The sequence below is a fragment of the Panthera leo genome, chromosome D3 (assembly GCF_018350215.1).
Source record: "Panthera leo isolate Ple1 chromosome D3, P.leo_Ple1_pat1.1, whole genome shotgun sequence".
NCBI classification, from domain to species: domain Eukaryota; kingdom Metazoa; phylum Chordata; class Mammalia; order Carnivora; family Felidae; genus Panthera; species Panthera leo.
Window position 1 is genome coordinate 76,892,057 of NC_056690.1, and position 14,744 is coordinate 76,906,800.

The 14,744-nt window shown below is 47.5% G+C and overlaps 1 protein-coding gene across 4 annotated transcripts in view; it reads left to right on the forward strand.

Moving 5' to 3' along the window:
* NEDD4L (NEDD4 like E3 ubiquitin protein ligase) overlaps positions 1-14,744 on the forward strand; it is a 338,017-nt gene that overhangs the window by 206,356 nt on the left and 116,917 nt on the right. The window contains exon 1 of one of the 4 annotated variants that reach the window (XM_042910375.1): positions 12,831-13,019. The exons of the other annotated variants lie outside the window; for them this stretch is intronic. The gene's annotated coding sequence lies outside the window, so the exon portion shown is untranslated. Of the gene's footprint in view, positions 1-12,830; positions 13,020-14,744 lie in introns of those variants that run through there. 4 annotated transcript variants of the gene reach the window in all.

Consider the following 14,744-nt stretch of genomic DNA (forward strand, 5'->3'; position numbering starts at 1 on the left):
TTTTGAGACGGAGAGAGACAGAGCATGAACAGGGGAGGGCCAGAGAGAGAGGGAGACACAGAATCCGAAACAGGCTCCAGGCTCTGAGCTGTCAGCACAGAGCCCGATGCGGGGCTTGAACTCACGGACCGCGAGATCATGACCTGAGCTGAAGTCGGACGCTTAACCGACTGAGCCACCCAGGCGCCCCACCCAGAATTTTTAAACTTGAAATTTTCTTTTGAGTAAATACATCTACGAAATAGCTAAACCAAGTTGTACATATCATTATTCTTTGCTTATGAAAACTGACATCACAGAATATGCTTCCTGAATTTAACATAATTGAGCACTCTAAAAATGTTCCCGTTCTAGTTGGATTAATCCCCTAACTTTTGATCGCCACTCAGCTTGGAGCTTACTACTTGGCAGTTTACACAGAAAATTTTCGGTGTTTCATGTTTGAAAATCAAGTAGCCTAAACTCCCATGGCACTTTAAATGAAGACTGTTGCCTTTAAGAGGTAATGCCAGAGTCAGTTATTAGAATTGGAGACCGTTCCTGAGAGACTGAGACTTGCATCTCTAGGGAGCTCAGTGAACAAGTAATGTACCGTGTCGTGGCAGGGAGATGCTTTACTTTACACATAACGTTTTATTTATTTATTTTTTTTATGTTTATTTATTTTTGAGACAGAGAGACAGAGCATGAATGGGGGAGGGTCAGAGAGAGAGGGAGACAGGCTCTGAACTGTCAGCACAGAGTCCGACGCGGGGCTCGAACTCACAGACTGAGACATAACATTTTAAACTTGTGAAGGAGGCCGAGACTTTGGGGGATACCTCTGTCCCCAAGGAGCGGATCCTTTTGATGAGAAGAGGGGAATCCCACAAATGAAAGACAGTGGTGGGGGTCCCATGAAGTGGCCTGTTTGCCTCTCTGAGTGCTCCTGGTCTAACCCAGGAACACTGAGAAAGATAAGAAAACAACAACAATATTATTGGTCTCATCTGGGGAACCCTGGAAGGGGACCATATTTAGGGATTAAAGATACATATTGATCTGGGGACCATGACGCGGCAGAAATCATGAAAAGGCCATTCTGTGACTCTCCAGAGCCAAAGGTAGTTGTGACTGATGGACGAGATGGCTTGTGGAAAGGGATCTGGAAGAAAGCAAAAACATTCACCTTGGAGGTCAAAGTTTCCTGGGCCCGGAAGGAAAAATCCAGAAGGAAAAAAAGGTTTAGGATCTTCTCTGCGTGCGCTCTCTCACTCTCTCTTTTTAGTCAAGTACTAATTAGGACTTTTTTGGGGAAAGATTTTCTGTGGTTCATTTTTCTCATGCAGATGCTAGAAAAATCTGATGTCATACCCATTCCCACAGTCAGTATTACCTTCGCATTAAAGAACAGACCTGACCTAAGGGTCCAGGCAATGAAGTTCATGCAGTTCTGCGCTTACTATCTATGTCCTGGTAAGAGAGCAGAGCAACACTCAATGTTCTAGACTTTGATGATCTCCATTTCAGCGCCTTTGTTTTGTCAAGAGTCTTTTAGGGCTGATGTTGGGGTGAAGGAGATGCTCCTGTGTTTCTGACTTATGGAATCAGAATATTTGTACATTCCTAAGAAGCCTGCGTCTCCTAGATGGAACTTCTTTTTGCTGTTAGAACAAGTGGGTGGAATCTCCAGTTGGGCTGTCTGGAGACTGATAAAAATCCTCTGTGAGGTTGCCGGTAGAGGAGACAAGTGTTTACACCGTGGATTCATCCGGTCCTTCCTGCCAGACGTCATTCTAAGTTCTAGGTATATACAGCAGCAAACACACCCAAGAACCCCTTGCCCTCATGCGGTTTACATTCGGGAAGTGTGGAGACAGACGAGCAAAATAAGGAGGAATACGGTATATTAGATGAGGATCAGTGCCGTAGGGAAGAGCAGGGAAAGGGGGTGCAGAGCGCTGTGTTTACATTTTCCACAGAGAAGCCAAGGAAGGCTTCCCTGAGGTGATGCTCAGCAAGCCGGGCAGGTAGCTGGGAGCAGACCATTCCAGACGGTGGGGAGGGGGAGGGAGAGCCAGTATGGTGGTCCTGAGGTCCACATGTGCCAGCATGGGGGCCAGCGTAGCCAGAATGGGCACACGGGTAGAAGACGCAAGGATTTGGAAGACAGAGTGGTCAGGGGGATGAACAGATCATGGAGGGACACTGTGAGGTCGTGGGGGTGGAAGGCCACAAGGAGGGGCTTGACCAGTGCAGTGAGGTGACCCCATTTATATCTTCGCAGACCATGCCGGGCACGGGCTCCCGTCCTGAGGCTGCAAGGCAGGAGCAGGGAGGCCATCGTAGTACGGGTCACTTCAGAGGCGGCAGAGCCCGGGCTCTGGCCTGTGCCGCTGTCCCCTCCGAACCTTTGTTCTTCCAGATACTAAGAGCAGTCGTCAATTTTCTCAGCAGTTCGTCCAACCTTAGTACTTAGACTGTCAAACCTTCATACTTAGACTGTCATTTTCATGTGGCCGTGCCTAGAAAATGGGAAGCTTTTATTCTCCTCAAGCGAGTGTTATTTCAAGACGCTTTCTGCTGCCTGTGTCATGCCAGGGCGTGGGCGGATTTATTTTTGCAGTTTTGCACCGGGGAGTCTGCTTCTGATTTGCAGATTGCGTTTATTATAAGGCATATTGTCCATTGATGAATAATGTGTGGGCTACAGAGCAGATCCACAGCCTTTAAAATAGCTCATTTATCCCGCGAGGCTCACCCCCAGAGAGGCAGCCCCTGCAGAAGGTGTTGTCCAGGAGCAGGGGTTTGTCCGTCTGTTTTCCCCAGTTTCTGAAGTCCTTGTTTTTGCTCTCTGGTTCAACCGTGTGTTTCCTTGATGGTTTGAGGACTTAGACCGACACGATCCACGTCCGTGGAGAAGATGTGAGATGGGGAGAGAACTTACAGGTTGCTGCTAAGGAAATAGAGGCCCGTTTGGCTCAGCTCCCGAAAGAGAATGTTTCTTATGCTGTGGGTTGAAACAGAGGGAAATACCAGACACCATGCTTTGTTCTGAAGTCCGCAGCCAATTTATCCTCCTTGCTCTGAATTGAGCCACTAAGGCCTGGGCCGGGGGTTCTGGATTTGGAGGGGCCGATGGAGTCCTCGGAGAGCAGAAAGTGCCATTAGAGAGAACACGCTTGGGGATGTTCTCTGAGTCTTATGGCCGTGAAAGGGTCATGTGCAGGGTAGGGCGTGAAGTGGTTCCAGGCCGCCTCCCTTACCCAGTGGAGCCCTGCAATTCCAGTAATCTTTGCTCCCAGAAACCTCACTGCAGATTGCTTTTCCTTTTGAGCAGGTTTCTTGTTTGGCCTAATATGTTGCAATCGGCTCTCGGTGGCCAGGTGGCATCTCTTGGAATGCGGGTGTGTGTTGCCAAGCAAAACAGATGCAGGAAGGTTTACCCGAAGTGGGGGGGGGGGGGGAGGCGAAGAGGAGAGGAAGTGGGAGGCAGGTCGTGCAGGCAGGCGTGGGATTAAACCATATTTATCTGTAGAAGGGAGGGCATTGCCTTACAAGTCTCCGAAAACCCTCCTAGGTTTTCTCAGGCAAGTATGTCCAAGCCTGCCGAATGGCTGTTTTTCATCTCCCACCCTGCGTTCAGAATGGTATTTAAAAGCAGAAAGAATTATTTCCCTCCTGCCCAGGGCTAGCCACTGTTCATCAGGTTTAGTTTATTTTAATTTACTGCTATTTCTGCGTATTCACAGGTTGACCCTTGGTGGAATGGAATCTGCCAAGGATAATACAGACTGAATACAAAGAATTTCACTGATGCTCATTATCCAGCTCATTAAAGGATCCTCTGGCCCGTCGTGGATCGATTGGAGGGGGAGAGGGTTGTGGAGGACACTTACCCTGATGATTCTGACGTGCACTCAGGGCGGGAACAGCTAGTATACGAGGTTAATGCCAGTAACAAACTAAATCTCGATGTTCCTAGCAAGCCAGTGCTGATCTGGTGCATTGATCACATGTTCCTCCGCCAGCAGCCCACAAAATAAGTTTCCCTTCAATTCAAATGAGGCTGTGCAATACCACCTGTGCATTAAGAACAACAGAATGTTCCAGTTGCATATTTGCAATGGATATGGAAAAAAAGCTTATCTCCCAAAATAGCGGAGAATGCAAGGGATAATTTTTCTCCTTGTTTCCATCTGCAAGAAGTAAGTGAAAGTGGCACTCTAATTCCAGACTGGCAAGACCGGTCTATCCTGTTAACCTCTTACATGCAAATACCACTTTTCTCCAGGCAGCTGAAGTAGCTTCCTTCTGTAAATACCGACTGCGTGCATTTTTGTGCCTTTTGAAAACTCCCCTTGAAAGTGTTGACCAGTTGCCTGGTATTCGTGAATTTCAGAGAAGTGGTAATAGACGGTCTCTACAGTGTTTGAAGCAGAGGATTAAAAAGGCAGGGAGTGGACTGAAAGGTTTCATGGGCCAGCGCCTCATATTTTAAACAGGAAAGTGTGGCGTCTTGTCCAAGGGCACACAGGAAGGCGGTAGCATAGCCTGGGTATCAGGTGGCCCAAAGCCCAAACCATGGATCTTCCTGCTCCCCCCACCCCCAACCCCACTCCCTGGCACAGGAGAGTATTAACTATAGCTAAATCTTGGCCGTTTGGAGTCTTTTGCAAATGGGCTGCTCAGAGTTCACACTGTTCTAGTGCTCTCTTTCAAGCCTTCTTAAGGAGAACACTCTGAGCGTATCTCGGGAATTTTGGGGGCTCACTGTTACCCTCAGAGCCATGGAGTATTATCTAATCTAGTCTTCCTTGTGTAAATACATATTTTTTAATGTTTATTTATTTTGTTTAATTTTGAGAGAGAAAGCTCTGGCGGGGGGAGGGGCAGAGAGAGAGAGGGACAGAAGATTGGAAGCAAGCTGACAGCAGAGAGCCCGACCCAGGGCTCGAACTCACCAACTGCGAGATCATGACCTGAGCCGAAGTCAGGTGCTCAGCCAACTGAGCCACGCAGGCACCCCAGATATTTTTTAATTATGACATCAGGGTGTAATAAGTTCTCAAGACTTGGTGATTAAAGTTCTCAAGACGCCCATGATCCACGAGATAAATTTGCTGTTTATGCTCATTTCTCCTCTCTTGCTGATCAGTTACCCCTTCTTAGGGCTGTCACTGCAGTAGCCCTCCTCCCTCTTCTAATTGGCTGCGTCCAATCTGCTAAGGACTAGAAGGTATTTGGGTATTCTTGTTAAGGTTGTTTATAAAAGAAGAATAGCTGAGGTTAGGGATTTGAGGTGTTCTTTTTGAATTGAGTGTCTCGATTTGTCTGGTGTCTTTCTCCCCCACATCTCTTTGCCTGTTAACACTCCTCTTTGTCCCCTTGGAGCATGTCTGGAATCAGATAGGTTATTATAAGATTTAAGTTTAAACATTCAATAGGATAATCTGTGCCAGCTGTGTAGCATGGTTCCTGGCACAGATTGGTGCCTAATAAATCTTAGCTGTCTTTATTGTTCCCTCTGAAGGAGGAGATGTAAATTCTCCACAGATGGTAAGGGATTGGATAAGCAGAGAACCTATCCGCTAAATTTATATTGGCAAGCACGTTTTTAGTTTATCTGAGTTTTTTAAATGCTCTCTGGGTTTTGTTCTCCTTTAGGGTTAGTAAATTTTCTACGGTACGGAATATAAGAACTGTGAAAAAAAAATCAATAAAAAGCATTCTTAAAGAAGATTTTATGATTCATTAGACTAACAGGTGCCAGCCACTTTTATTTTTACGACTTAAGTTAAAAGGACTTTAAAGGCTTGGGTGGTTTATTTTCTTTTTTAAAGGCCAAACCAAGATCACTTGTTCGTAATGGCTGCCTTTCCCCTGAATGTATTTCTGAAAAAGTTCTGATTTTCACTAAACCGACACAGAATTGTCATGATTTAAGAGTTACCCTTTAGGGCAGCCTGGGTGGTTTAGTTGGTTAAGTGTCCAACTTTTGATTTCATCTCAGGTCAAGATCTCATGGTTCATGAGTTTGAGCCCTACGTGATGAGTGTGGGATTCTCCCTCTCCCTTTCTCTCTGCCCCTCCCCTACTCGTGTACCCGCTCACTCTCAAAAAATAAATTTTAAAGTAAAAAAAAGGGTTACCCTTTAGATCTCTATAAATTTTTAAAGCCAAATCATAAATTAAGATGTGCAGGTGATTGTGGATCAAGAACTTCTTCAGCAGTCATGTAATCGCACTGGTTTGTGTATTTTGCTTTTGAGGAAGATAAAAATGTAGTTCAGTGGTTTCCCTTATTGATTATCTTTGATCGATAAGAATTACATTAAAATCTTTTTTTGCACATTTCCCCTCTCTACGCTGAATGCGCTGCTCTCTAATCTCTGAATTTCAGGAGTCTATTAATAAAGTGTGTGTAAAGAATTAGTTGCTAATTTTGGATGTGCTTGAAATGAGATTGTCAGCAAATTGCAACTTCAAATGTAGGACTGCAGTTCAAGAATTGGACACCCTCCCCAGTGTGGAAGATAAATCCCAAACTTAGGAAAAATATTAAAGCTTCATTACTCTTGATTCTTCTCCTTCTGATGGACCTTCCTCATATACTCTTAAGATGCTTAAAGTGGTCTGTGAGATTATAGGTAGCTTTTCGGTCCAGACTTACTTTAGGCTAAGGTATTACAATATTAAATCTGTAAGTTAATTCTTTACTGATTCAATAGGAAGTCTAATATCCAGTCCCCCACCTGAGTCAGTAGGTAATAGCTGTGAAATAGGCTACAGGTTACTGATAACGCAGGCAGAAAATTAATATTATTTAATTCTGCCTCCCCAGTTTAGCGTCTGGGAGGGCGTGTGGTTTGCGTTTTATAAACATTGAAAGGCAGGATAAGTGACCCTTCGTCACTCCTTTTACATTCCAGGGACTATTCTGGAGATGGAAGTATTGAGTAAGGACGACGTGGCCACGGCTCGTAGACTTACGTTGTAGCTATTGTAGTTATTATAAATAGCAAGAAGATAGTGATAAGTAAAATAATTACGTATTTTCATAAGCATGCCAAAGGAAGTAAACAGGAAGCTGAGACAGAATAATAGGGAGGCCTGCTTGAAGGAAGGTGCCCGGGACAAACCCCTCTTGAGCTGACAGAGGCTGATACCGCCTGAGAAGGAGGCGGGGGGCCACGTGGGTGGAGTGCAGTTGGGCACAAGGCACAGAGGTCCTGCTCTAAGGGAAGGGCTGGGTGTGTCAGGCACAGAAGGGATCCCGGTGCTGCTGGAGAGTGCAGGGAGTGAAGGGGATAGTGGTCCAAGATGACTTGAAAGAACAGTCTAGATCCCTAGACCATTCACGCCACAGAATGTGTCCACTTGTCTGATTGTTAATAACGTGGAGGCACCTTGGTAGATAAAAATAACTTGAATTAACTCTGCTGCCCTGGAACCTAGGGAAATAAAGGAGCTGCTGGGAAAAGTAGAAATCAGGGCCCCCAGGTGGCCCAGTCGGTTAAGCGTTTGACCTCAGCTCAGGTCATGATCTCACGGTTCTTGGGTTCGAGCCCCGCATCAGGCTCGGGACTGACAGTGTGGAGCCTGCTTCGGATTTTCTCTCCGCCTCTGTCCTTCCCCCACTCGTGCTTGCTCTCTCTCTCCCTCTCTCTCCCTCTCTCTCCCTCTCTCTCCCTCTCTCTCCCTCTCTCTCTCTCTCTCTCCCTCTCTCTCTCTCTCTCTCCCTCTCTCTCTCTCTCTCTCCCTCTCCCTCTCTCCCTCTCTCCCTCTCTCAAAATAAATAAAAATAAAACTTAGAAAATTAAAAAAAATTATTCGAATTTCTAGAAGAAAAGAGTCCTGATCTAATGTCACCTTTGAGATTCACAGAGGGTCTCTTCCTCTTGTCGCTCCTTTACAGATGATGAGAAGCCACTTTCTCGTGTTTCTTTCGAAATTTTATGCCGTATATTTTGTCTCTACTGAGATACCATCGTAGAGACAGTATGGTCAGGAGTGTGTGTGAGACCACCCACATCTTTAGACTCCACCTTCGCTTTTGAGGCAGTTGGGAGAGAAGTTTGAGCTGTTTTTGTTGGGTTGTTGTTCATTTTCCGGACACAACTAATAGTGTCCAGTGTGCAGACGCTGTGTGGTTGACAGTTGGGTGACGCGTTGATACGGCTTTGCCGCCACGTACCCTCTGCTCTTGGATACCTTGCAAGGTGCTTTACTCCGGACCAGAATGGTAGGCTGGGTGACCATCAGCGCAGCGTTTAGCTCCTGCCCTGAGACCATGGTCTTACGAACAGCCAGGGTTGGCTTGTGCCATCCATGGACCCTGCTCAGGGGACACACGGAAGACGGTGCGGCAGAGAAGATCCCACACATGCCTCTCTGTCCCCCGCGAATGCAGTGACAGTGAGGCTGGGCTGCTTCCGCACTGACGCCTTTCAAGGACCGACGGCTGCTGCTTCCCGTCTTTGGGAAATGTGTGCTTTGAGGATCCCGCTGCCATGAGAAGCGGCTCCCGTTAGCCGCATGCGAGTTCCAGCGCTTCCGCGCCCCTCCCCCCCGCACCAAAATGCCACACGGACGGGGCGAACGGCGTTGGCTGTTCCCGCCCCGGTCGCATCTGACCACAGCCCCGGAGAGACCGCGGGCTGCCCGGTCAAGTCTACAGCACGTGAGAAAGAACACATGGCCGTTGTGGTTTTAAGCCCCTGAGTTGCCGGGTGGGTTGTTAGCAGCCGATAACCAAAACGGACAGTGCCTTTAATCGCTAGCCCCCGGGGAATTTAAACTTGGCCCGGGCAGCAGGGCCGCCTCCCGTAGGTGAGCCCGGGAGCGTGGGGTGGCCGTGTGGGGTGGCCGAGTCCCCGGGCAGCTGTTTTCCCGGAAGCCGGAGGGGGTGGCCGCGCACAGGAGGAGCAGGCCACATAGCTCAGGGATACACTTGGTGCGGACAGCTGAAACACAACTGCAGGGGCCCGGAGGAGGAGGGGGAGTGGGGGGTTTGCTCTCAGGAGTGCAATTAGTCAGCTTGAAGGGGAGAGCTAGTTCAAGGAAATGCGTCATACTTTCAGAAGTCGCAGCAGGAGGAGTGTTATTAGCCTGGGCCTGCACGGAGACGCGGGCTAAAATCTGTTAAAATCTGGTTTCATAGGTGAGTAGTGAGGGACTTCTTCCAAATAATAAAGAATGGCTTACTGTGGGATCTTCGTTTTCTTCCGTCTCCAATGCCAGGGGGTTTCGGCGTTCGGGAAACGTTCATTTACCATGTTCTGTAGGCCTTTGTAGCTAGAACAGTAAATAAAATGTCTTACGTACAGTAGGTCCTCAGTAAATAGGATCACTTCAGTTTGGACAGTGATTTGATTCATGTTACATGTGATTTAACTAAGCTGACTGTGAAGCAGAATCTGTTGTTCTGTTTAAAATCACAACAGTGTCCATGGCAAACCATGTCTCCATACGTTAACTCGTTTTCTCCATGTTATGTGATTAACCACCTACACACACACACACACACACACACTTTTAGACCAGAAAAACATTTTTTTTGACAAGCAAAGGATTTCCTATTTTTTGAGCAATTGGAAACGATCCGCAGCTCACGTCCTAGATCCTGAGCGGGAAGCTGTGTGTCGTAGGGCAGCTTGATGTTCTGTCTTCATTCTCAGGGAGTCACAGTCTGGCAGCTGAGTCAGGGCCCCGCCCCCAGCCCCCCACCGCCTGAGTCACCTGCATGCAGTGAGGGCTGCTGCCGATGGCCAGCCTGTCCCTGCAGCCTCAACAACCGTGGGGCCAGACCCCTTACTTGTTAACTGACCCAGACTTGTGGGTCACAGGTATTTGATTTGGAGAAGGACCGGGTGGAGGAGGGCAGGAAGACTGAGCATCACGCACTTGCAACCCTGGCTGTTCGTTAGACTCACCTGGGGGCAGCTGATGGCAACAGCGACAGAGTCTCAGCTTGTCCGTCCTCTTTCTGGCACTTTCTGGACCAGCACTGGCAGCAACAACTTGTTACTTAAAGTCTTGGGCTTCTTTCCACGCTTCTTCTACTAATGTTTTGTTAGAGATTCTTTTTCAAGTCATTGGGAACAAAAACTAACACTGGCTTTAGGTCTAGATTTTGTTGGGAGTCTTAAAAATAGCCCACTGAAGTGTATTCTGTAAATAACGCGTGAGATTTAAGGTCCTTTTTCAGCCACTGCCGTGACCCCTGGCCATTACAGTCTTCTGAGTCCACCTCTGAGTGTGTAAGATGATTACACTTGCATTAGAGTCTCTGGGAGGAATAAATGGCATACTTGAAGAGGATAGGATTTACTAATGTGGCTGATTACGTGACTGATAATAAAATCCTTACTAGAAGATGTCAAGAGTTCCTTTTTTCCCCCCAAAAATGACCCGAGAAGGATTTTAGGCTGATGCAGCTAAGGCAGGCCACACGTTGTCACGAACAAAGTGGATCTGAACTGCGCGCACGTCGCCGGCCCTGGGTATGTCATTGTCGGAACGTGTCGGGTGTCTGTGGTTGGGAACTTTGATGCAGTCGTGCTAGGGCATTTTCATCTGGTAGACCGTGTCCTGCAATTGCTCAGACATTTCTGTGTAGAGGAACTTTGTTTTTTTTCCCTGGAGAGTATTTATTTCTCAGTGCCAGGGTCCAGGCTGGCTGTGCTACCCGAGGCCTGCCAGACATGCAGCCAGGTCAGAAGGGAGGGAGTTCATGACGGGTCTGGGTAAGAACCCTTGTTGAGAAGCAAAGGTACTTGGCTTTGGAAGGCGAAGCATGTTAGCCTTGGCTTCTCTGGGCCCACTCTGTCCTTGGGGGCTTTGATCTGAACACTCTAATCTGGTGGGAAAGGAATGAAAAAAATGCTTTCCAGCTAGAAGCAACAAATAAAATCGAGGATGGTAATTCTGGAAAAATCGCCGAGGTGGCAGCAAGAGGCAAGCTCTAGCCTGAATGTCAGGAGCTCGGTTCCCCGGGGAGGGATGCACGGGGTGTGTGGTTGGAGTGGGTGCTCTGGGGCGGGACTGTGTCCCATCAGAGGAGGCTGGTAGCAGTGAAAAGGTCGTCGGCCAGGCAACGTGGTAGATGCTGACTTGTAATGTGACCGTTCATCCCTTTCTAGTAGGTAGTTGCCAGATACTAATGGCTGAGTAGGTCCTCAGTTACATTTGCATCTGTGGCCTGCCCTCGAGTGGGTATAAATGAAGTAATTAAGACCCGTGGCTTTCAGACTCGGCTCCCAAGGTTGCTTCTAAGGGTTTGCAAAAATTAACCTGAATTTCATTTTTTATTATCTTTAACCTTGAGCAACTATGAAGATGGGTATCCTACATTAAAATATATAAAATGTATAATGATAAAATATCCTAGGAGTATGTTTTATATCTTGAGATTCTGTATGTGCTATTTGAAATCCATTGGTATGTATATTCTGCTCGCCTATTTTTAACTACTTCTGGGCCACTGTGATGTTTTAACTGGTTGCATTAGCTGGGTGGGTTGTGGTCAAAAACTTCCAATTTGTCTAAGCACTCCTGGAGGTCCGTGGTCTACTTTGAAAAACCTTAGTCTAAGAAATGTTGCACAGTGCCTCCTAAAAACTGGCAACTTCGGAAATATTTTCTCCCTAGCTTTTACTTTCAGTTGCAGTGTTGTTGGCCTTTTTTTTTTTTTTTTTTAATGACTAAAAAATGTTGAAGTGTGTCTGTAATCCCATGTGGTTCTTTGATAGCATTGAACCTCAGGTAGACCTAAAAAGTTCACAGGCTCTCTCTTCGTTGGAAACCTGTGTATTTCACAACTACCCGCGTATAATGTAGTCAGTTCTGGAGTTTGGGGTCTGACTTCTGACCAAAGCCAATTGAAGATGAGACACTTGGGACGTACCATGGGGCGCCTGGGTGGTTCAGTCCGTTAAGCATCCAACTTCGGCTCAGGTCACCATCTCACAGTTTGTGAGTTCGAGCTCCGCGCCAGGCTCTGTGCTGACAGCTCAGAGCCTGGAGCCTGCTTCGGATTCTGTGTCTCTCTGCCCGGCCACCACTTACTTGTCTGCACTCACTCGCTCTCTCAAACATAAATAAATAAACATTAAAAAATAAAAAAAATAAAAAAGGAACTTTGGATGCATCTTAACTCTTTTTCTACATCGTGTCAAGGCCTTGCTCATTCTGCCTCTCCCATCTTCCCCCCCCCCCCCCCCACTCCCCACCACTGCTGTGGCCAGGTTCCTATCTGGGACAGTAGTTTCCTAACTGGTGAGACTCCTGATCACCTCTAGACTGACTCCTCTCATCCATCTTGCACACTGTAGCCCAGGAGTGTGGTCTTCTGAACTGTAAACATCGGCTCACGTTTTGCTGCAACCCCAGAGTGGCGGTCTCTTATCATTGCAATAAATCTGTTTGCATTTCCCACCTTGTGGGGCTCGGCTCCCCTGTCCCCACAGACATCCTCTGATAGAGCATACTTCTGTCCACCCATATTCCCCCCCGGCCTCTCTGCTCAGGATGCCCTCCCTCCCCTTTTGCTCAGTCCCCCACTAACGGGACCCTTGTCCCTTCAGTGGGCCCCACTCCTCCCTCCACCCACCCCACTGATGTTTGCAAATCTGTCTTCTCTCAAACGAAGTTGAAAATGTTTCAACGTGAAGTTGGAGGTTTTCGGAATGAACTGTTCACACGGTGACTCTGTATTTGGCTTCTTTCACTCTAAGAAACGTTGGTTAATTTGTAGTTAAGGTGAGGGAGTCCAAGGGGATGCTCCCCCCCCCCCCAACCCCCGCCCCGGCTGAGAGCTTCCGGTCTAAGGGGAGAGGCGGGCAGGACAGCGTGTACTCATCAAAGTAGTGAACGTTCAAAGCCGGAGGAAGATGGGGCTAAAAGCTGTGGAGTCTCACAACTGAGGAAAAGCCGACGGGCTGCGGAGGAAGAGAGGTGTGAATGGATCTGGAAGAGCGCACGGGACTTAGACGCACGGAGAGGGCGTTCTAGCAAGAGGCGTGGAGACAAAATCGCAGGTGAGTAGGCCAGTGTTGGAAATGAGGTGCTGGGTGAGAGGAGGAAAGACTGGAGAAGGAGGTAGAAGCAGGGATGTATAGAGATGCTGTTGCCTAGGATGTCGGGATTTTTGGTCGGGGAGAGGGCCTGGGAGGACATCTGTGCCGTTTGAGGGCGAAGTTTTGGCACCGTTGACCAGGATGCTGGACACAGTTGACTGCTTGATTTGACGAGAATTTGCTTTATGTTGTAAATCGGGAGTCGGCCAACTTTTTCTGTAAAGTTGTGGATCGTAAACTTTAAAGTTGCCAGATAGTAAATAGGTCAGGCCTCTACTGAGAGTCTGTTTAGAACAGACCACATTATACACTGTTGATTGTGAAGTACACAGATTTTGTTGGAGAGGAAGCCTCTCGGAATTTCTTGGTCTCTGCTCGAAGCGAGGCCAAGTATTGTTCTCAGGATTCCGCCCCCTTCATCACGAAACGTGTTCTGCGAACAGGACTCTCGTTCCAGCTTTGAATCTACACTGTATAGGAGGTGTTGTGGGCATCGCCTTTTAAGTTAGAAAAGGCCTCCTCCACGTGGCCTTTGTAGTGTGCCTCTGTTGACGATGTGGTTTTCCACTTGTTCTCGTGTGTAGCCGAGAGAGAACTGATGGGGTGGGCCTGGTCTGCAGGGCCATGAGCAGGGTACCATGTAGAGAAAAGAGAAGGTATGAGCGGGGCTCCAGGGTTCTTGGGTTTTGTTTTGTTTTGTTTCATGTGTACACAATTTAAAAAAATGTTTAATGTTTATTACTTATTTTTGAGAGAGAGTGCAAGCTGGGGAGGGCAGAGAGAGAGGGAGACACAGAATCCCAAGCAGGCTCCAGGCTCTGAGCTGTCAACACAGAGCCTGACAACGGGACTCGAACTCTCACGAACTGTGAGATCATGACCTGAGTCGAAGTTGGATAGTTAACCAACTGAGCCCCCCAGGCGCGCCCCAGCGTTCTTGGTTTGATTTGAATAAACAAAGAAAAGCTGGTGGGCACTCCAGGAGCAGGTTGGGTGGGAGGAGGTAGGCATAAATAGAGGTCTGTGGGGGGTGGTAAGTTGTATAGACTTAACCACTTGGACAGGCTGACTCATGGAGCCTTTCCAGAAAGCTGCTGATGTGTTGTCAGTAGGCAGTTACAGCGGCAGAGGTGGAGGCAGGGGGCAGAGGCAATTGGAAATGAGGGGTGAATCTGAGACATAGTCCTCTTAAGTTATATGAAGTACGTCTTTTCTCTGTATCCAACCAAAATCGATACGTGTTGGTTGTAGAAGAATTCAGAAGTAGGAAAACCAGAATCGCTTGTTCTTGTATCACGCAGAGCCAGTCAGTATTCCTTCTCTGCTGCCTACTTGAGAGGCGTTTGAAAGATGGAATTTAGGGGCACCTGGGTGGCTCAGTCGGTCCAGTATCGGATTCTTGATTTCAGCTCGGGTCATTATCCTAGGCTTGTGGGATCGAGCCCTGCTTCAGACTCCTTGCTCAATGTGGAGTCTGCTTGGGATTCATTCTCTCTCTGTCTCCCTCTGTCTCCCTCTGTCTCTAAAAATAATAAAAAATAGACAATGGAACTTAGTGAAAGATTAATAAAAAATGAGTTACGTCATAATTAACCACTTTCCACTTCTGTGATGCTTTCTAAACTCTGCTGCAGCTTCAATTCTTTTTTTTTTCTTTTTCTTTTCTTTTCCTTTTTCCTTTTTTTC